This window comes from Atractosteus spatula, chromosome 8 (assembly GCF_055471065.1).
Source record: "Atractosteus spatula isolate fAtrSpa1 chromosome 8, fAtrSpa1.hap1, whole genome shotgun sequence".
Taxonomy (NCBI): domain Eukaryota; kingdom Metazoa; phylum Chordata; class Actinopteri; order Semionotiformes; family Lepisosteidae; genus Atractosteus; species Atractosteus spatula.
Window position 1 is genome coordinate 10222128 of NC_142713.1, and position 22386 is coordinate 10244513.

The 22386-nt window shown below is 37.8% G+C and overlaps 1 protein-coding gene across 4 annotated transcripts in view; it reads left to right on the forward strand.

The window, feature by feature from the left end:
• Positions 1-22386, forward strand: part of fgd4a (FYVE, RhoGEF and PH domain containing 4a) — a 128874-nt gene that overhangs the window by 38718 nt on the left and 67770 nt on the right. The window contains exon 1 of one of the 4 annotated variants that reach the window (XM_088924048.1): positions 15363-15386. The exons of the other annotated variants lie outside the window; for them this stretch is intronic. The gene's annotated coding sequence lies outside the window, so the exon portion shown is untranslated. Of the gene's footprint in view, positions 1-15362; positions 15387-22386 lie in introns of those variants that run through there. 4 annotated transcript variants of the gene reach the window in all.

Here is a 22386-nt window from a genome sequence, read left to right on the forward strand (position 1 = left end):
TTTTTTAAACATGTTGTGTATATGGAGGCAACAGATTGTAAGTCACAGCCAATTATTTTAGAAGCAGTATGGTCCACTCTATCCAGCTGGTTCCTCTTTTGAGTGGATACTGTCTGTTCCCAAACCAGACTGTCACAGAAAAATTTAACATGCTCTCAATCATTGCCCTGTTGGTCTTATATTAAATTACTGTTAAATTATCATTAAATAGGAAGTGTATAACTTAGTATCTTTAAAGCATGTTTACTAATATTGTTTTGTTGTGTAAGACTTTCCCTCTCCCTGGAGCACCAAAGCTTTTATTCTGAGTGAGCAGTCACTAGATGGCAGTAGTCAAATAAAAGTTCTAAAGTTCTCTGGCGTCGAGTACTGTTGGGGTTTTTAACTAATACAGTACTTCAGAATTTTCAGGTTGACTAGCAACATAAAACATACAGTGGATACTGACTTAGAATTGTACCCCAAGGATGGGATAACTAATTTTCAGAAACAGGATATTCACAATCACAAAATCAAAAGTATCCAAATCGCTTTTGCAATTTGCAAAATCTGGGATAGGATAAACACTTATATTCCCTGGTCACATAGTTTGTGAGATATCAATGGGCAAATGGGCATACCTGTACACTGTTTTTTTTTCCTAGGATCATAGATGTGTTACTTGTAATTTTAAAATTCATATGACTGTGAATTAATGCTTAAGAGACATCTTGTAAGATATTGTAGACATATACAACAACTGAAGTGAACATATGTAAAGAAGTACAGTTAAAAATAAATTGTCAAATTATTTTGTTAAAAGAATTCTGTAGCAGGTGACCTGTGAGTTAATACTTATAGTCAGATTTAAATGGTGCTGTTGTTTCGATTATCCATTTTGTAAATGTTTCTGCCAAATCAGGATGAAGAGGTAGTCTATACACATGGTACAGTAGACTCTGAGCAGGACACCAATCTATCCCAGACAGAGACTAACACATATACATACTGTATACACACTCACACCAAGACCTGCACTGTATTTTCCCACAAGCCAACTCACCTATCAGTATGTTTTTTAGACTGTGGGAGGAAACTGGAGCACCCAGAGGAAACCCACATGAGAAGACCTGCATGGGAAGAACATACAAACCCCATGCAGATAGCACCCCAGGTCCAGAATTGAACCTAGGGCCCTAGAACTGCAAGATAGCAATGAAGTTATTTCAAGAGTGTTTTCATAATCTTTTGGATTAACAGTTCAAAAGGCACTAGAATCCCCCAAAAGTTCAGTTTTTAAAATAGACACAAATTTACAGTATCACATTATCTAGTAAAAGGATCTTCCCTCCTACTGTTCTTTCACTTTTACTGTGCTTCATAGGACAATGGGCACAGCTGTCAGACATTGTGGGTGGAAATTTGCCCTGAAATACCACTTTTTGATCTGATCTAGTTTTTTCTCATGGTAGTCTGACCAAGGTTTTAGCAGACTTGTACATTCATATTAATTTGATTTTGAGCAGGAAACAAATGCATTTTTGAGAAAATTGTGCAAGAACAGGTTTTATCTTTTATACAATAATACCTACTCATTATTTAATTTAATTAAAATGAGATCAGTCTCTTTTAAAAAATATGCCTGACTTGAGCTGAAAATGCAACAGGAAAGAGACACAGGTTAGTACGTTGAAGGCTATGGCTGATGGTAGCAGACTGATGCTAATAGCTCATGTTTGTTAGCCATTGAAAGCAAGTTAAGCAGTATTTTTTATGGTTATTGTTCAAAATTTTTAACCCTAAGCCCATTTTTTGTCAAAGATTTCAGATGTGTATACAGTGTATATACAGTATGTACTGTACAGTGGCTTGCAAAAGTATTTAGACACTTTCTAATGTGTCCCATTTTTTATATAACAGAATACTGCACACTGTGACGCAACAGGGCACCCCTCACAGCCTGTAGGGAAACTTTTTTGCTCTGTTTTTCCTCGGCTTATACACAATCTCCTGTGAGAATAGTGAGGCGACTAGGACACAAGGCATGCTGCAGTGTTTCTCTGAGCAGTTGGCTTGTGGACTCTTTCAGGCTCAGAGTTTCATGCTTGTACATGTCTCTGTCCTTTTCATGACCGCCTCCGAGATCAACTCGAGGTTATCTCAGTGCCGCTGAGCCCTTCACTCACAGACACCCTCGCCTCGTGTTTTCTCTCTCTCTCATATGCTAGATTTGAATTTGTGAAATTTCCAGCATCATTAGATTTCTCACGTACTTTTTTGTTGCCGACCGTATATACACAGATTTCCATAAAAATATTTAGCGTAAATAGCGAGTCTAATGTATACACTTAAACTTATCAGAAACTTGAATGCTTAAAGTGAGACCTAAACTAAGGGTCAGTGTCTGTATGTTTCAGTACATGTCAGTAAAAGGGCAAAACTGAAATACTGTACTATTTGTTGATTGTGAAAGTATTCAGACCAGTGAACTCAATATTTGGTGAAAGCACCTTTGAAAGCAATTCTTGATTACTTTGCCAGTTTTGGAGGGTAGGTCTCTACCCACTGTGCACCCTGCCTTGTGGCAGTTTTTAATTATTCTTCTTGGAAAATCTGCTCATGGATAGAAATTTTTAAGTCTTTCCACAGATTGTCAATAAGTTTCAAGTCAGGACTTTGACTGGGCCACTAAAGGACATTCGTTTTTTTAGGTTGTCTTACTGAAAGCTACATTTTTCAATGGCAAAACGTTCTATAGTCTAAAAAGGCTAACATAGAACATTTTGGCCTAATGCAAAACACTATATTTGGTGCAAACACAGCACATCACCCGAACAACATCATGCTATGGGGATGTTTCTCATTGGCAGGGAATGGGAAACTTCTCAGGATAGGGCAAATGAATATAGAAAAGTAAAGAAACGTCCTGGTGGGAAAACCTGCTCCTAGCTGCATTAAAGCTCAAACTGGGACAGATTTTCACCCTCCTGCATGGCAGCAACCTGAAACACATTGCGTTAGCTAAAGCATGCATTTACTTATCTATGCTATGTACATGGAAGATTTGCAGTGACGGGTCTTGTGAACAGGGCTTCTAATGCTTGCATGGGTTTCTATAGAGTTCCTATGAGGCAGTGATGCTCAGATTGTGTGGCTCTTATAAACAACTGCAGGGGGAACCACATGGAGCTGGCACATTGCCCAGCTAGTGCTCATTATGCAGCTCCACAAAGTTTTAGACTCCTGGAGTATAACTACCAAGGAATTATTTTATTGCATGAAGATCTGAGCCCTTAACAACTAGAATATGGGGCTGTTTTTTAATTAGCATCTTGTTGTTCAAACAGCCCAAAGTGAAAACCACCCATTTCAGTTCTGTAGAATCACACATATGTGCTTAATCTACTTTAGCATTTTCCCAAGAACTGCTTACCACACTGCTTTTAATTCACAAAAAGGCAGGATTGTTGGTTTTACTTTGCTACACATGCTAAAGGACTAGAAAGTCACTGCTGTGGGTCAAAGACAAATGGAAACATCTTACTGACATTAGTTTCATGGAGTCTAAATGCTTGGTTTGAGAAGTTGTATCATGTAATTTGGAATGTTTCGGGAAGACCCGGGATCCAAAGACTTTAAGTTTGTAGATAAGTACAGTAAATGTTCATTTAAGAGATTTCAGAAAAGTATGACTGGTAGATACATTTGGAGTATTTGGACAACATAATGGACTTGATCCAGGCTAGCTGACTGTGACTGGAAGTCAGCAAACTCTGACCCCGTAATTGGTCAAATGCCTCAGGGTTTGGGTGGGTTGGAAACGCTTGGATTGCTGTACGACTTTTGCAGAGTTATCAGGGAAAGTGTTTTTTTTAGTTTTCTGTCTAGGATACTGTTGTTTGAGCTTAAGGCTAGTCAAAAATAAATAGATTTCTAATTGGATGGGGACAGTAGTCAGTGTGGATTTTAACAGTTGACAATGGCAAATCAAGAGATGCAAATAGAAAAAAATAATTGGTGAATCCTGTGGAAAACAATATAGGAAGTTGAGGTTAAACTTTCCATTGAAGTCACCATATAATGATTTTTTTTCTCTCTCTAGGAGAGTTTGTGACACATAGGATAAATCCTTAGAATAAAATTGTATGGATAAGATTTAATTTACCCTTTTGTTAGTGAAAAAATTTGAAGCCTAGAAGAGTTTTCCTGTGATGTACTGATGTATTGAGAGAATCCCACATTTAACAAGGCATTCCTACAGTCTGTCCTCAAGGGCCATAAGTCTGGAGGCCTTTTTTAGATCTCTTTAAATCATCGCCATCTTAATGCCTCTGACAGGCCATTTCAGTAGACCTTAACCTGCTAATGTCTGAATCCTTCCTAGTCTTACTGTATTTATCAAAGCCCTGATCCAATGGTCAACTATTGAATATCGTGTGCTTTTTGTTGTTGATCACTGTTCTTTACATCATGTAAAGCAGGTTTGAAACCTTCATCCAGGGCAAATATACAGTAAGCAACCTAGGTTCATCCAGTCCATGCCATCACAGGAATTTGTTATTTCCAGTATCAGTACATTAATTACTGAATCAATCCTAATTGGCTATTTGAACGCAGAGCTGAAAATCAATCAAATTCTTCAGAAGTAGCTCCAATAGAATTCTAATAGAATGAAATAGAGAAAATAGAGAGCCCCAAGACTTTGTTTTGTAGATGCCTTCAGTCAGAGCTAACAATCACACTAATCTTCTGTTGCTTTACAGGTTGTTTGGTTTAGTAGCAGTGGAAACATGAGATCCCTGTAGTTTAGCGGGAGCTGGGTTGGAAAGCCCTGTCTTAAAGGTATAACGTGTGAGTTTCAGTTGAAAGTTTATTTTTGTCATTTGTGCCAAGGATGGGAGTAGAGTTTGTTCTACAAACTGGGACAAAGCCAGCATTGCAGCATTACAATACAACAGAAGACCTGTGGGGGCTTTCATTATCGACTGATTGCCATTCTGCTCTGTGGAAGGCAGGCTGCGCAAATTGCGTTGCATAAGCTACCTGTTTCAGCTCAGCCCTGTAGAAGTTCAGGAAATGATCTATACTGAGGAGACAGGATATCCATAATCCTCTTGCTGATAAACGGAGCTGGGACTGAACCGAAAGGGCCTTGTTCTGCTTGTGATACTGGCTGTCGAGCTTTGTGTCCATAAGAAACTGCAGTCACAACTGCTGCACTGGCAATATTCATACTGGCAATTAGCTGTATTCATTTTAGAAAAACACTTAAGGCTGTTCTAGATTTTTTGTTGCTATTTTCAAATATAAATAACTGTCGTAGATGCTCTGTTTCAGTATGTGAAATTATGCATGAGTTATAATTATGCTGATTTGAGTTTTCTGATGCTCCTCTTTGGGGAGGTAGTGTTTGTCTCTTGCGACAGTAGTAGATTTACTTTGAAAGTACCCTTGGGTTATTTGTCATTCCTGTAAGCACTGTGCTTTTCTGTTCCAACCGCATTCATGCTATTTTCTCGTCTCATAAGCAGAGCTCTAATGCGTACATGTATACACTATGTGAGTAGAATATTAATTGCGGAATTAATTGCATTAATATTAAAATATCTTTGTAAACTCATACTTATTCATTCTGAACTTGTTTTGTACAGATAATCCTGAATAGAACATTCAAGAATTAATACTGCTGTGTTGTAGAATTTGTGATCTGAAAGTTATCAGTTGTAAATGTATGATAAGCCAAGGTATTATTTTTCAAATAAGCCCTTTAAAGAAATTCCACACTTCTGTCTAGGCTTTCTTAATATTTGAACCAAGGAATATCTTCTCTTCATTGTGGAAAGAATCCCAATGGTATCAGATCAAAAGAGAACTGAAAATTACACTTTTTGCAATTGTAATTTTATTACATCAGTTCTGAAAATGTAAGACACTAACTTGTTCCATTCAAGTCTTTTAAATGTCTCTTAAATGGCAAAGCTTTTTATGTTTATTATTTGAACTGACCCCCAGCTATTTCTTTTAACTGTGGAAATAACATGTGTATAATACGTATTTATGACATTTATACAAATTTCCTCTTAGAAAATTAAGTGTTTGACCTTTCCAAATAAACATGCCAGCATTACTAAAGTTAGAAACGGTTCAGATGTATGTATGTATCAGAGGTCAGTAAAACTGACAGTGTAAGGTTGTGAAACCAGTGTTGCTATGGAAATGAGTTGTCAACACAGCAAATAAAGATATTTAGCTCCTGGAGTAAGAGACAAAGAGAGTAACACCGGAAAGAAATTGATTTCAACCTGAGGCCTCAATTATCTGTTGCATTCTACAACTTGGACACTGGATTTGTGCTTTACTGGTTGGTGTGTTTAAGGCAAAGATTTGAAATTAAACAAACGAAACAGTCTTTCTTAGGTATTTTACTTAAAACCTTTAGAAAAAAGTGGAAAGTTCAAACTATCTGAATGTAGTGCTTGTGGTGTGGTGAATTGATTGAATTAAGCATTACTTATGCTAATTGTAAAACAGTTTTCTTACCACTTAATTCTGTAGAGGAAGGAGGAAGTATTTTCTTTTTTTATAAAAGGCAAGGGTATTTTAGGACGTTTCTGCTGTCAGCAGTAGCTAACCCTGATGAGAGTAGTTTACACCAGCAAAGTCTCTGAAGATATACTGAAGTCTCTTGAAAAGGACATCAGGACTATGCACACCTCTTTCCTCCAGTAGCTGCTCTGTCTCAACATTCAGATAACCTCCTTCCTCAGTTTTGCACTTGAACTATGGGGAAGCAAACAGACACCACTGTCAGACTCATTGGAATCATTGGAACCACCTTTCACCCACTTTCTCCAGCGCACCAATCTACCTGGGGTTCAAGCTGGATAGAATTTTTACTTTCCATCGTGACATTGGTGTTACGGCTTCAAATGTAGAAAACGGTTATTTCTGTTTTGCAGAGAAGCCATAATTCGGCAGCATACTTCTGACAACTCGTCAGTCAACTCTGTGCACTTCTGTTCCAGCTGCCAGCTGAGCACAGTCAGTCGTACAAATAAAACGATGTTGGATAAATGCTGTTCTAAGCATGATATGTGATTGTAGCCCAACACCAACCCATGATCTGCCCATTTTGTCTTGCTTTCCTCCCCACCACCATCCAGGCAGCACTCACAGTTGCTACCAATCCATATTACTCCTGTGATGAGATCCTTCAATGATGGGATCTTCCAGCTGGAGGAAGCATAATGTGTCAAGAGCCACAATCCTTTCATGAGTGAGGCTCAGGCTTTCATCCAGTCAGATGTCCATCAAGACAGGAGCGAGCAGATCTCAAGATATTGTAGGAAAGATCGTCCTTCTGGTGGATGTCCATCTCTACCACTCCCATTGACTACAGGCTACCAGGCAACGAGAAGTGCCACCAAATCCTCCTGTGGTCTGGCATTGGGTGTTTGAGCTCCTGTGAGGAAACACAAATGCCTGATCATCAGGTGGAGGAGAGCCCCGATTCACCAACCTGGAGGAGTCTGGGTTTCACTCAGCTGGATCTCCAGTGGCTCTCTTTCTGTGGGCTGTTCAACACTTGGATTCTTAAATGAAGGCTCTACCCACACACAAGGAAAAGATTCCTACCATATAAAGATAAACATTGTGAGCAGGACATGGCTGCTCCTTTGAAAAGGACTTCTGTGGGAATATAAAGAGGGTTGTGAATACAGTAGAATAACAGTATATTTTGTACCGGACTTACAGTACAGTTTAGTTACTGATGAAGTAAAGAGATTATTTTCAGGTGGTGTGTTTTGTGACAGAGTGAAGATTAAATGACAGGTGGGTTTCACTTATATTCTGCCGTTTTGCTCTCCTGAAAGAATTTGCTCTGCTGAAATCACATTTGTGGAGGTTGGTTCTCAAGGCAGAGGTTTTCTTTTTAACACACTAGCAAGCAATCTGGAGGACCAATAAAAAGCCCTGCAAGATGTTCAGACGGGACCCCCATCCTGCTCCTGGAGGACCAGTGTGTCCACATGTTTCCATGTCCAGCTGGGCTCATAACCCACAGAATTAACTCGTTACTGAATTAATTGGACCAGTTTTACAGCTTCTCTTTAGGGGGTGGAGCTTTAAAAGATCAAGAAAGCCTACAGACATGCCAGTCCCCCAGGGCAATGACTGGGAACGCCTGTGTGGCATTGTATAGTGAAAAGTATAGAATTAAAATGGGGGCAGTTATGCTTTGGTAAGACATAATTTAATTGTTCAGTTTTGGCATCCACATGACAAAAGGGGTATTGCTGTTCTGAGATCACTTCGGAATAGAACAGAAAGAGCAATCCATGTTTTTTGTCTTGGGCAGTAGAGAGGTCTTGAAACATGTATTAAGAATTTGAAAGGAAATTGAGAAGTTTATGTTTATGTTTCAAAAGACAAAGCTACATCTTTATTGCACCCTGTAGCCTACACCTTTATTGATTTTTCTAATATGTTCTGATAAATTCAGACATTTTCCATGAAAATATTTTGCCAGGATCCACATGTTCAAGAATCAGCCTCATAGAGATGTGGATGGAGTTATTCCGTTGCATAACTATTTTGCAAAAGAAGGCATTTCCTAAAAATGTTATTGCAAACCATCACAATAGTAGTGCTAATGTGCTCTCAAAAATGCTCTAGACATGTAGACAAGGAAACAACAAGCTTTGAAATCGTGTTTTTTTTTAATTTTTCAGTTCCTGTTTTTGTGTTATGTGGTGATATAATATAAATGCCTTTCTTTTTGTTAACACAGACGGGCAAAATGGCTTCTGCATATTTGTTACCTTTTGATTATAAAAAGGTAATTTCCCTATTCAGGCTACTGCAGCTAATTGAGTCTGAGCTAATCCTGGTTTCTGTGCCTGGGTTCACAGCCCAGACTAGAGATTTCTGTCAGCCATCAGCTAAATAAAGTGATAATACCGTAACATTAATATGCTACTGTACGTGCCATGTGACAGTAACAGTATTCGACCACACTCGATTCCTACAGCACTGAGGAGTTCTGGCTAAGAGATTGTTCTCTGGGTCCAAACAGGATCTTTGGGACCAGTAAGCGGTTTTAATGCAGTGGTTTTCTGCAGTATATTAGTGTATTTCTACTTTTGGTCATAGATGATTGGATTTGGATTTGTACAGTACCAGAATCTCCTCACACACACTTAGTATTGGTGCAAATTCATCTCTACTTCTGTTTATGATCATTTTTATGGAACTCTTTTCCCTAGATGTAATCAGGTGACCACACAGGAAAAAGCAAGTGCTTACTTATGCTACTTAATAAATGTTTTAATCTGAACTCAAAGTTTGCTGTATGTGGTCTATTCATGATTTATCAGACTTTTATGCTATGTACAGTACCCTATTTATTGTATGTACATTACCCTATCTTATTCTTTGGTGCGAACCATTGATTAGAACAATCATTTGCAATGTAATTACAAGCGTGTGCGATGGGTGCAACTATTCCTTGTGAGTTATACTCGCAGTGCTCAGAATAAACTCGAAATAAATTCTCATGGATATACAGTGAAGGTTTCTGCAAAAAATAGCTTAAAACTAAATAATTTTATATATGTGCATGTGAGGGTGGTGGAACAGTGATGAGCATTGCTGCCTTGCAGCACTGGGGTGCTGGTTTCAATTCTGGACCAGGGGCGCTGTCTGCGTAGAGTTTGTATGTTCTCTCCGTGTTCACATTGGTTTCCTACAGGTGCTCCGGTTTCCTTCAATGGTCCAAACACATACTGGCCCTGGTGTGAGTGTGTCTGTGACGGCCCTGTAATGAACTGGTGTCCGGCCCAGGGTGTACCCTGCCTTGTGCCTGTTGCTTGCCGGGATGAGTACTTTCCTGTGACCTCAATTTTGGGGAAAACAGTTTGAAAATGGATGGATATTCTTAGGATTTTTGGATCTATGGTGCTGTTTTTTATATTTTCGTGTTGTACATGTCAACAAAAGGATTTTAATCTGTGCAATAGAGTATTGAATTTAAAAGCCATTTCCTGTATTGTGGTTTGGCGACCTCCTCTTTTTTCCTATGCCAGTACCTGTGTTTCCAAGAAATCACATATCCTCAAGGAGCTAGACAGAACTGTATGTGCTGTGTACTACCATTGCAAAAGTCGGCATACTTTTATGGACTTGGCAAGTTTTTTGCCAAGAAACCTGACTGAAGCTTTGAAATGAGATTGGTCGTTATCTATTTTCACTCGTTCAGTAGTCATGAAAATGCACAACTACTATTAAGAATTAAGCTAAGCTCGTAGTTCTTTGAAAATGTATCAGGAAGTCAGTTTGCCAAACTGAGAATTCAATTCAAATGGCCAGGTAGGAGTTTCAAAATAAAAATCCTACATTAATTTACTGTATGCTATTGACTTTAATATAAATGAGAATATGGGTTGTAGTTATAAAGGTTTGTCAGTTATACAGCAGCAATCTACTTTTTATGGACTAAGAAATTATTATATTTTGCTTCGTTTATTTTTAACATGCACACATACAGGACAACTTTTGTTGCAGTGTAAAAGTCTGACATTCTGTCTCAAAATAAAGTTTGCTACATATCCCAGTATTATGATAATGTGAAAAATGTTTTCAATGTGAATAAACATATTCCACTCCCACACCCCGTTTCAGCTTGCTTCAATTAAAATGTTCAACGATTTATTTAAGAGCATTCAGAACTGGCGAAGAAAGCTGTGAATGCCCTGATACTTTACAAGGAAGACTGGCATTTACATTGAACAGATTCTGAGACACAGTGAACACTTCAATAGATAAGTGTTTTGGAGGTCACTCAAGTTTGGCCTACTTATTTTGGTGGAAAAGTAAAGTACTGATTTAACTATTAAAATTTTAAATTAACTTCATTCTTGTTTCTGTGTGTACTTTAGTTTGTGACAAAAATAAGATCTTTTTCAGCAGGATTCCTTTAAATACTTATACAGGACTAATATTGACGTGTATTATTTAAAGTCTGAATATGTTCTTCCTGATTCCTGAGCAGTAAAGCAAACAGTATTGCAAAACTCTGCTGCCTTCAGATAAATAATGTGTGACCATTTCTCAGGAATCAGTGCCGCTCTGCTTTAATTATAGGTGATTGGCTGCACTTTTAAAGACTACATTTCTCTGAGGCAGAAAGCAGGGAACCAATGCAGATTTAAAAGCTGGAATCTTGTACTAGGTCTGCATTGTTGGACTGGTGTGTGGGTTTACATTTTTGATTAATTTACTTCTAGGTTCTTGCTTTGTAACCACATGGTGAAAACAAGTATACCTTATTGTATTTATAGTTCTTATTTGATTATATTATTATAATGCTTATTTGAAATACTTTGTGCTGAATTTCTGAATACTGAAAAATACTGAATTAGAATTCTAATTAGAAAAATAATAAATACAGTTGTTATAGGTTTAAAACTGTTATAAAAACTGAAGCTGTGTTGATTGTTTAGACTTTTATATTGGTCGACTTTGTGAGTATTCACTCTATATAATATAGATATGTTTTTGTTTAATACTTGTTCCTACTGTATTTGCTGTAAATGTCTTTACATTGAAATGTGTAATTATGACTTTTTCATTTGAGTAGTACCTCAATTTCAAACCAGTAATTTAGCAGTAAGTAATTTAGCTGAACAACAGTGAAGCATGATGAGCAGAAAACACTAAAAAGTCAACATTTTAGTGAAACAAGTACATGGAGAGTGGCTGCACATGTTTAGTCTTTGTTGTGCTTTTGAAAAAAGTCCACTAGATTTGTAGGATTGTGTCTTTGCAACAGATTCATATAAATTCCAGTCAGTAATCTATTACTTAGCAATACCAGATGTATTTTAAAGAGCGGGGGCTCATCTAAATATCCTGACCTTTTGAACTTTTTAAATAGAGCACATAGACAGAAAAAATAATGACTTTGTGGTAATGAGCAAGACTCTCTCTCAAGGGAATTTGTTTGAGACCCTGTTGGTTCCTTATAAAAAAAACACCCATAGCATTATTAACAAATTGTAAGAAAATGTACTCTGCTCACAGAAAATTTGTTGTAGGTCAGAACATTTTTATTAGACATACCATTTGAAGCATAATAGGTCACTTTGGCGTTCTTTAATCTTGAAATGCAAGGTTATTTAATCTTCTTACAGAAGTAAGATTAAGGGTATCTGGAGCAAGGCCCATTAGTGTTAGAAAAGCAGTGAAGATTAAAGTCCTGTTGGTTGAGGCTGATTATTTTATTAATATTTCCTGGAGAGATTTTCAAGGTTTTGAGGTTATCCTATGGACGTGAATTTCAAGTATTCAGACTTATAGCACATATACATTCCCGTACAGCACAAAGCATGACTAAATGCAGTGTGTAATGGCAAGACATTGATATTTCCCAGCTTCCAGTACAATCAAGGCTTAATTGAAGTAAGCAGAACCAACAGGAGCTCCAGATGCCAAGTTACAATTATCTAAGCAGTTTCTCCACTGTTAATCATAGCTTTTTAGCGGCATTATTGCCCAGTCAAATGGCCTGTGTAGCCACTGGCAATTGTTTAAGCCCTCCTCCAGCCATTAGTTGTCACTCAGAAAGCCAGTAGGTCAGAACCACATAAAGCACCCAGCTGTGGCCCTGAACAATAGGGGGTCTGAGCGGATCTCTCCATTTCCTCAGGCGGCCAATCTGTGGGGATGAAGGGCCATTAGCTGACAAGTTAAATTAGACAACATGAAACCCAGATCGGAATGATACTGCGGAAGTGCACTCAAGTGAGCTCGTGTGTTGCGTGGTGGAGTTACAAAGGGAGCTGTGGGCTGTCCATGGAGGGCAAGATGAAGCCATTAACGACACCATGACAGGCTGCCCATACTGTAGGTTCTGCAAAACTAATTACATAACCAAAAAAAAAACACACACAGGAAAGGAGGACAAAATCCACAGAAGGAAGTGAAAATAACACTCTGACTGATAGTGTTCATCACATGTTGCTAAACAGCACAGTTACAACATTTGACTTTTATTATTAATACAGTCACGTTAAAGAGGATCCCAGTTTGTTGTGGTGCCTGAATTCATCCAACTGACCAATTAAATTGATTTAAATGCTGGAAAATATGTTATTTACTTTCTTAAATGAATTGCTTGACTAGCTATTACTATTTATATTTACTGCAGCACGTACTAAATTACCAAGTGTTTTACATTATTTGCAGCTGTTTAACTCCTATTTAATATTGTAATATTTTCTAATCTACCTTCTTTGGTTGCTAGTAAGAGCTGATAGATATAAGGACATCATGTGAGTCTTCGTTATCATTATTGGAGTCAGAGACACTACAGGAGGCATCATCTTACTGAGTGTTTCTCTGCATCAGGGAAACCAGGCCCGCTGCTCTTCCTTCCTCAGATTAGGAGTATCTGTCTTCTTCCACCCAGTGAAAACCCTCACATTCATACACTGGGTGACGTTCTGTAAACCTTTGAGAAAGGGTCAAATTAATAAACATTAAGTTCATTTCCTAACATAATTGGGATTTTTTTGTAACGCATTAAAACTTCATGTAATGAATCACACTTTGTAATGGTAGTTTATTCTAAGCTAATTTTCCAGCCATTTGCCTTTCTGGCATTTCCTAGCTTTTGAGCTGTTGTTATTTCTTATCTCTGCACACGTACTGTAGTTTTTTTTTCTGTTCCCGGGTGCTCTGATTGATTCGTGTTCGTTGTTTGTTTACTGCCTCCTGAATTTTCAGTTCAGTCATTTCATTACTGTTTTTAATGAAAATAATAAGTAATGCCCTTAAACTGACTGCTGAAGGGGAAAATACTTTAGTAGTTACAATTCCACTATGCTGTAATAATACTCTTGCATTGTACTGCTTCTTTCACTACTATTTTACCTACAGCTACAACTGTTTATTATCTATAAGAGCTGTATGAATAATATAGCTCTATAAATACATTAATGTTTAAAATATCATTAATGTTTACTTAATATGTACAGTAGATGTTTTTGCTACGAGTATACTGAATAAACATGAAAATATTTGAATAAGCAATAAGGCTAGAAGAGAGCTGACTTTTTAGAACAGGAAGATTTAAGAATGCCATCTTCTTGTGGAGTTTGAAGTCATACGTCTGTGCTTCAGGCTTGTCATTTCCTGCCTACATTCTACCTTTTAACTTTAGTTTTGTTTGCGTTCAGCAACTGGCCTGGAGTTTCTTTTTTTCGGTCTTGTGGTCTTGTCACATGCCTCAAAACACTGGAGAAACTGACCTCCACCCCCATCCCCTCCTCCGCAGACGTGCCTTTCTTCCCAGTTCTGTGAGTTCTGAGCTCAGTCAGCGCCTCTTCTTTAAATGGGGTCAGCACCTGCCGGGCATGCCCAGTGGCAGCAGGAGGCCGCGAGTCTCTCCCTTGTAAGAACTTGCGCCGCTGAGAAGCAAGCACAATAGCTGTGATTGTTTCCCAGGCTTGCCGTCCAGGCAGAAAGCAGAAGGAGGAGAGAGGCAGTGCGAGAGATCTGCCAGTGGCTGGAGTGGATGCGCTTTCCTCAGAAGCGGCCATATGTTCCTCACTGTCGGAATGTGATGATCCTTGCTGAAGGTGTCTGGAAGGAAGGAGGGGGCAGCGCGCGCTGTGCTAAGTTGTCGGCGCTGGAATTGTGTGCTGATGGAGATTCTGACTGAGGAAGCAAACACAGATGTCACAATGAACGGTCGTGCCGGTGCTTGCATGAGGTCAGTGCTGCTGCTGCTGCTCCATCGCTGTTTCAAAGCTGCCTACATTTCTTTCTTTAAATAGACAGAACAACAGTATATACATGTTGATATCATTGTCACTTAGACCACATCCTCACTAGAGTATGTGAAATGAAATGATGTGTTAATGTAAATGATCTATTTAAACATATAACTGAAGAAATGAACTCCTTGCATTAAACATGCTGCAAAGCAAGATGTGTGTTTTTTCTTTTTTGCTCTGATGTGCTGGATTCACAGCAGCAGGGGTGCGCTTTTTTTGAGAAGCGAGGGCTTCTGCAGTGACTGAGACTGGACAGGTTTGGAAAAGCTGCTGCTTGTTTAGCAGTGGTCAGTGTAACATAGCGAGCGCTGTGCTGAAGGCTTGTACATCTCTGAAACCCCCACAGATAAGGCTCTTGTTGAAGATCTATTCGATCAAGGCTCGCTGTTAATATACTGTAAGCCTCCTTCCAGAGAGAGCTACTCTCTCGGTGACAACGGAGGAAGTGTCACAATCTGGTGGTATTGGTTAAACGAGGAAAGCAGAAACTGCTTAGAAGACGCATTGGAAGTTTTTGTCTTGCATTACTTTAAAATGAAAGAAGTGTCCACACAGACTGTGGCAACAGAAGTGAGTAAAAATCCGCTCTGGTACCGTTCATTTGTAACCGCTTGGCTTTTCATCTTATTTTTCATGCTGTTGTGCTATGTTTTTTATTATTGTCTGAGCATTTACATATTTTGGGTATTGTTTTGACCAGATGGAGTTTACGTTATTGTAGCGTGGCTCGTTCAGAGCTTATTGTGTCCTCCGAGTGCTCTATGCTGGCTGTGAGGGAAGCCTTTGTTTTTCAACAGCGCTGTGTCTCATCCTGCGCTGGCAGTGCACAACCGCAATAAAGGTCAGCTTTCATGTAGCCCTGCACTCTGATGTCGTTCGAGCGAATTTCATCTTTGTTTCTATAGGGCAGTGTGTGTGTGAGGGGCAGATTTAACCGTGAGTGATCTAGCTCATCAGCACCTCATCAGCAGTGAAGGGATGCTGGTAGATACATGGGCTTCAATGTAGCGGATGTGGCTTTACTAGCCACTGTATCTACACTCATTCAGGATAAAACATGTTGTTTTGTTTATTTATTAGCTCCTGGAGTACAGTAAGATATGTTTGCTAATTCTAACCGATTAAAAAACAATTTCTAACCCGGAGTTTCTTTCAAGTCGATCTAGCTGTGCTAGAAGCACATATTAGCCTTTCTGGAAGCAGTGCTTTCTTTGATGTACTGTACAACAGAGAGTAACTCGCTTTCGCTGTTTAAAAAGCAGCAGCTCATTGCATCGCTATTCCAAATGAATTTTCTCTAAAAAAAAATGCCAATATGATCAGTATTATTCATATTGCGAAATAATTTAGGAGCTTATGCAGTAGGGCTCTGTAATCAGTCTAGTGCATGAAGCCGAGTCAGCACTCAGCTGGAGGTTTATGTGTACTAGTTCTATAATTATTTGCTCATTTATAACTGGTTGCAATTTATAGTTTTTACATTTTGTCCCCAAAATACAATTTGCTGCATTTGAGATTCTAATAATCTGAATGTAGTCGCAAGGTCTCTAGGTTTGAACTAAACAGTAATGTGGCTGAAAGTACATGCAGGTTGATAACCCTTTGTCAGTTCAGGTCAGTTACTCTCCTGGAAACCTTATTTCTCTGTAGGATTGTACAGTACCTTGTCAAAATTTAGAAGCTTAATAGGCCAGATTAGGGCAGTGGTTTGATGAGAGACCTCAGAAGCAAAATCAGGAATGCCATCGAAAGAGAGTTTCCAGATGGCTGTACATCATTGTTCGACTGAGACATTTTTATGAATTGTTTTTAACAGTTTTACTGTGTGATATAACAAATGGCACAGGTTTTATGGCTACTTCTAAGAATTCTGTCTCCTGAGAAAGTTCACTTCCTCGTTAAGCATTTGATGGGTCTCTTGGAAGTACAAAACGAGTGCTACAGCAGTCCTGGGGAACCCCACTGTATGTCACGTTCTATGCAGAAGTGGAAGGAAAACTGAGAAGTGTTCAGCCAAATCAATAAGAATTCTTAGCAGATAGCAAAAAATACATGCTAGCTGGTTCGCAATAACTAAAGAAGTGGTTCACCACATAAGCTGTTTACAGTAAAAAACAGTGCATGGTTAAGCAGACTACCCCAATTCATGTAGTACTGAGATACTGTGCATTCTCAGTATTTGGTGAAGCTTATTTGCTTTTTTCTAGCACAGTCCCATGCCATTGTAAGAAGAGAGAGCTTGATCATAATGATACTGTATGTCAGTCTTTCTTCAGGCCACTCGAGAAATTCATAGACCTCATGCTAATCCGACACAAGCAATCTGCTGCACAAGCTCGGCTTGTAGAGCCTTGCTCAGAGCTGTAATTTGCCACATTCTTTTAATTGTTGGAGCTGCACTTGGATAAAGGAGCTTATTGAAGACATGCTGAATGACTCTCTTTCAGATGCATGCCATTCTCAAGCAAAGTTCTTATGTTGTGAGCTGAGTCGTTATGTTAGGTGCACAAAAGAATGATAATTTTGTGCAGGCCGACATTTAAATGCACGTGTCCCTGGTGGTCCTTTAGTAACATAGTGCAGCTGAAGCAGTGCTACTACCACTGCTGTGAAATAAACTTTTTCAAAGACCTTGGCAGGGGTAAGCTTGATCCTGACCTTTAGTCAGATTAAATCTAGCCACACAGACTTGTTGAATTAGTTTCATTACAACCTGAGATCCCCAATGCGGCTCGCACATCTTTCTTTTCAACTCTTTCTGTCCAAGAATAAAATGACACTAAACAGGAAGATAACAAAAGCGTTAATTTTTTTCATTGCCTTACTTCCTGTATGATATCTTTTGTTAACTTTGAACAGTGTAACTTTTAAAATCTCTTTCACAAAATGGGAGAAGAAAAACTTTGAAACGTCCCCTGTCGTTGTGTAACTTATAAGAAAAGTCATTAATTGAGCCACTTCTTTTTGAGAATTAGGACAGATGTCCTAAACAAATGTTTCAACTTTAACTTTGAATTATTCTTACAAGGAATCAAAGTTCTGGACTCTTGACCATTATGTTGGATATTTCGGGGGTTTTTTTATTTTGGCAACGTCAGAAAAATGTTGGGGGTTTCACAACCTCAGACAACACCATGCTTAGAGACAACACATATATTAAGTATTAATATAAGACTTCTTTTTGTCTACCGTCAGTTATACTAGATGTTGTTAACAAGCTGAAAAATAAAGTAACCTAAAATCTCATATATCACTTTAATTCAAATTTTTTTTTAAATCTCTAAAACAGAGATTCAATGTAGTATATAACATAATAGACTTCCTTTCTTGGACAGCACAAGACAAACATGTTTTGTTTTTCTTTCAGCTAAGCAACTGTTTCAGAAACCTCACAGCTATACCACATCAGCTAACTTCTGTGTTTAAAACATTAAATTAAAACATGATTGAAGACTATTTTAATATAAAATTAATTAATGTAAATATAAAACAAGATTTAAGATTATATATACTTGCAGTCCTTACTATAATCATATTTGTTTATTTCTTACTTAATTACAACTTAGTAATTATAACAATACTGGAAATATTTTTTACTGAAGTTAGTGACATGTTTTTACTTTTTTAATATACGGTAGGTTGTCAAGAAAATAAACACAGAACAATTTTTTTTCATACTTTGCAAAGTCTCTCACTACTTCATAAAAAAAACATATTAAGGAAATAAGTAAACATTTTCCATATATTCACTTCATATGAGAAACATTTTTTTTTTACTGTGTGGTAGACTTTTGCTAGAACAGTTAGATTAAAAGACAAGGTCTGTTTTGGATAGTAATCTAAATAGCAAAGCTTTCATTAGAAGAACAGAAAAGGAATAATAGGGAGTCTTGGACGAAAGGAGAATTAATAGTGACCCAGACATGATTTTACTACATTCCTAGTAAATGGCAAAAAAATTGTTTCTGAGGGAAATGTACTTCTGACAGGAAGAAAGACAAGAATAGACAAATAAGGAATAATAAAAAAAACAATGACATCAGTACAGGAGACTCCAGGAGTTTAGGTTAATGCAAAAACGCACAAAAAACATTCACAGAAACTACAGATGCTACAGAAACATCAGATGAACAAAATGGAGAACATCCAGTAGACGAATAAAAAGCAAACATTGAGGGTAAAAAAGCCTTAAATAGATGGAAAGATTGACTTCTCCTTGAAGTCCAGCACAAAAAAAAGCCTGAAAATGGCCTAAGGTAAGACAAGCCTACACTGATCTAGATCTGTTGATGGATCTCCAGTCTTTTTTCTTTTGTGCTTTTGGGATGACCTGAATTTGCATTTTATTGTTCATTAAACGTTGGTCTAGTTTTCCAGAAAAAAATGAATTTGTTCCTTGAAAAGAGTAAGGTATCCTTTTGAATATTTTAGTAGTCATTACTGATAACAATCAAATTATAATGATTTATTAATAATGTTTTTTCTTTATTTTAGTTTTTCATGTTTTTTTTAATTCAGGTCAATCGTAGTCTGTCATTTTTTTATGAGCCAATTTTATTGTAAATCATTGAACAACAGAAAACAAAAAAGGCAGTATAATAGGAAAACATTTCCCACAATCCACAATTTAAACTTGCTTATTACACTGTTATTTTTATTATTATTATTATTATTTTAATAAGATAAGGCTTTGTGTTCTTCTGTTAGACACTCAGTCATTTACAGTATATGTTACCGCCATTGCTAATATGAAATCATTTATCTTAATGAATTGTTAAGATAGTGCTCAATTTAACAATTTAGAATATTTTATTTTCCTTATTTACTAATAAAGACATATATCTTAGATTCAAGTTTTAGATTCCATAAAAATCAGCAGTGGGTGTTCTGTGTGGCATGTGCTGTTAGAAATGTTTTCTATGTGTGACATACTGTGATATTCAATACAAACATATCTGGGATTCATCATGTACACATACCGTATTAACTGTTATGTACTGTTTAGAGTGATTCTACTGTTCGGTTCTGTGTATTATGACAGAATTAAAGTTTGACACTTGTATCAAATTGTATCAAATACATATTGAATCCTTCTAATTACAGAATTACAAATCAGGACGTCTGTAATATTTAGGAAATGGACAGACACAGCAGACTCTTCTTCCTACTTATAATTTAATTTCTTCATTTATGTTTGTAACCAGCTATTTGTAGAAATCACTTAGACTGTACTTCTTTGTTAACGTCTGTCCACACTGAACAGCTGTTGTGGAAACAGCTCCTTGTGAAAGGAAATTAAGAACAGAAACAACAGAATCATTTCCAGCTTTGCTAATCAGGGTTTGGTCGTGAAAGCCCTGTTTGTGATGGGTTCAGGTCTTATTGTCCAGTCATGTTAAGTCTGGTTTCGTTCTGTGTCAGCTGAAATGAATAAATGAAATGAATCTAAACAAGGAGTCACAATGAGATGCGCCAAAGACTTTTGATTACGTTATTATTTTAGTGCAGTAACATTTTAACGACTGTAAATTTTTGTAGGCAGGAAGAGAGTTAAAGGACACCTGGAAAAAACTTAAATCAGTTTTGGTTTACACATTTGAGTTATCTCTGTGTCTTCATACATCTGTAATTACTAAGACGTTTAGGAGTAAATTCTGCTTTGGGACATTATTCTTGTACACTCTTGTAAGTTTTATGTTTGGGTTTTAATGGTGGATCATGTGTAAGAGTACCATGCCATTTTGATTCCTTAGAATTAACACTTTAGCATTTTAAGTGATTACTACTACAGAATTACAGAACGTTTCTCTAAAGTCTTATTTTGGCAATTAATCTCAGCCTCCTTCCTATTGAACATTCTAACTTGATGATATTCTTTGCCCTCATAAAATACTACAAGAAATTAAATCTTTCCTTGAATCAGAATTCCTTCAATTCCTGGGGCTAAAAAAACTTGTGTTTATGTTATGAGATGATGAGATATGTTATGTTTATGTTATGAGATGAGTTATGAGATGATTTTCAAATGTTTTTCACCTGATACCAGAAGAAAACACCAGAAATCATAGAAGCTGAAAATAATAAATTATTATTAATAAATAAGGTGTTTCTCAGGCAGCAATGGGTGCTTTTTATTTCCACATTTCTGTATGGTGTATTTACAAAAATCCCCCCTCCCTTGGGGAAGAGTAAAGTATTTTGAATTTCATTGAATTTGAAAAGATCAAACCTTGATAAAGAAGAGCACTTTTCAGAATCCCTGAGTGCACTATCACAGTATATTCTACAGGGACAATCAGAACAGAAGTGCTTCTGCATTATGCTCACAATTAAATTGGCATTGTTGACCAGTTTTCATTCCCAGTTAAACAAATATAAGGCCTCATCATGTCTTATACTGAGAAGACCCTCTTTATGTTTATTGAATCATTTTTCATGTGGGATTCTATGATATAATAAGCAGGTTTAGCTTGTCAGTGCTGCACCAGAATCAATGTGCTTTATAGTTGTTTTCATACTAGTAGCAGGCAAACAGTTTCTTTGTGAGTATCTCAAGCTTTGCTGTAAAACATTTGCTCCATCAGCTGTGCTGGAAAGGCTCCACAGCTGTTGTATCCAAGAACAGATCATCACTACTGAGTGAAGATGTTTCTTCTAGCCCTCTCTCCTTGAATGCCTGCTGTCAACGGCTACGTTTACTGACAGCAGTTTTGACTGAGCTTCATTGTTCCCGAAACACTGATACAGGGCAGGATAGATGCTCTAGTTTGAAAGAAGGCTACCTGTTTTACTATAAATTGAATTCTGTGTATGCTAAATTAAGAGGAAAAGAAGAATGCAGATGAGTCTTCACAAGATATAATGTAGTCAGGTGACTATAATATAATAATAAAAAGACGGTCTTCTTTAAAAGAACCTGCAATGGAGTGCCAGCATAATTTGTGATTTTTAATTAGGTGATTACGTTAAACATATGAACAGAGCGATTCATCTGGGATAAGCCAATTTTGCAAACAGCTTAAATATATAGAATGCCCTTTCCTATTTTTTTGTTTACTTAATACTGTAATGCAACGGGGTTCAGGTGGGCGCCCTTGCTGCATCAGGTCGGCTCGAACCCAGGACTCCCGCGTCACTCAACAGGGACCCAGCTTATTGAGCTAAAGAGAGATCTCTCCACAGCCCAGTGGCTGTAGTCCTGCTATTACAGAGAAGGGCGGTGACGTCACCACTCTGGTAAGCCGGCTCTTACACACCACTGACGGCTGTAAGCGTTACACTCTCCCCTGTTTAACTCGCCGTTCTTGGCAAAGGGCTATCCCATCCCACTCTGACACCAATGTAACGCAACGGGGTTCAGGTGGGCGCTCTTGCCGCATCAGGTCGGCCCCGCACCATCGGGGGCTCGAACCCAGGACTCCCGCGTCACTCAACAGGGACCCAGCTTATTGAACTGAAGAGAGATCTCTCCACAGCCCAGTGGCTGTAGTCCTGCTATTACAGGGAAGGGCGGTGACGTCACCGCACTGGTAAGCCGGCTCTTACACACCACTGACGGCCGTAAGCGTTA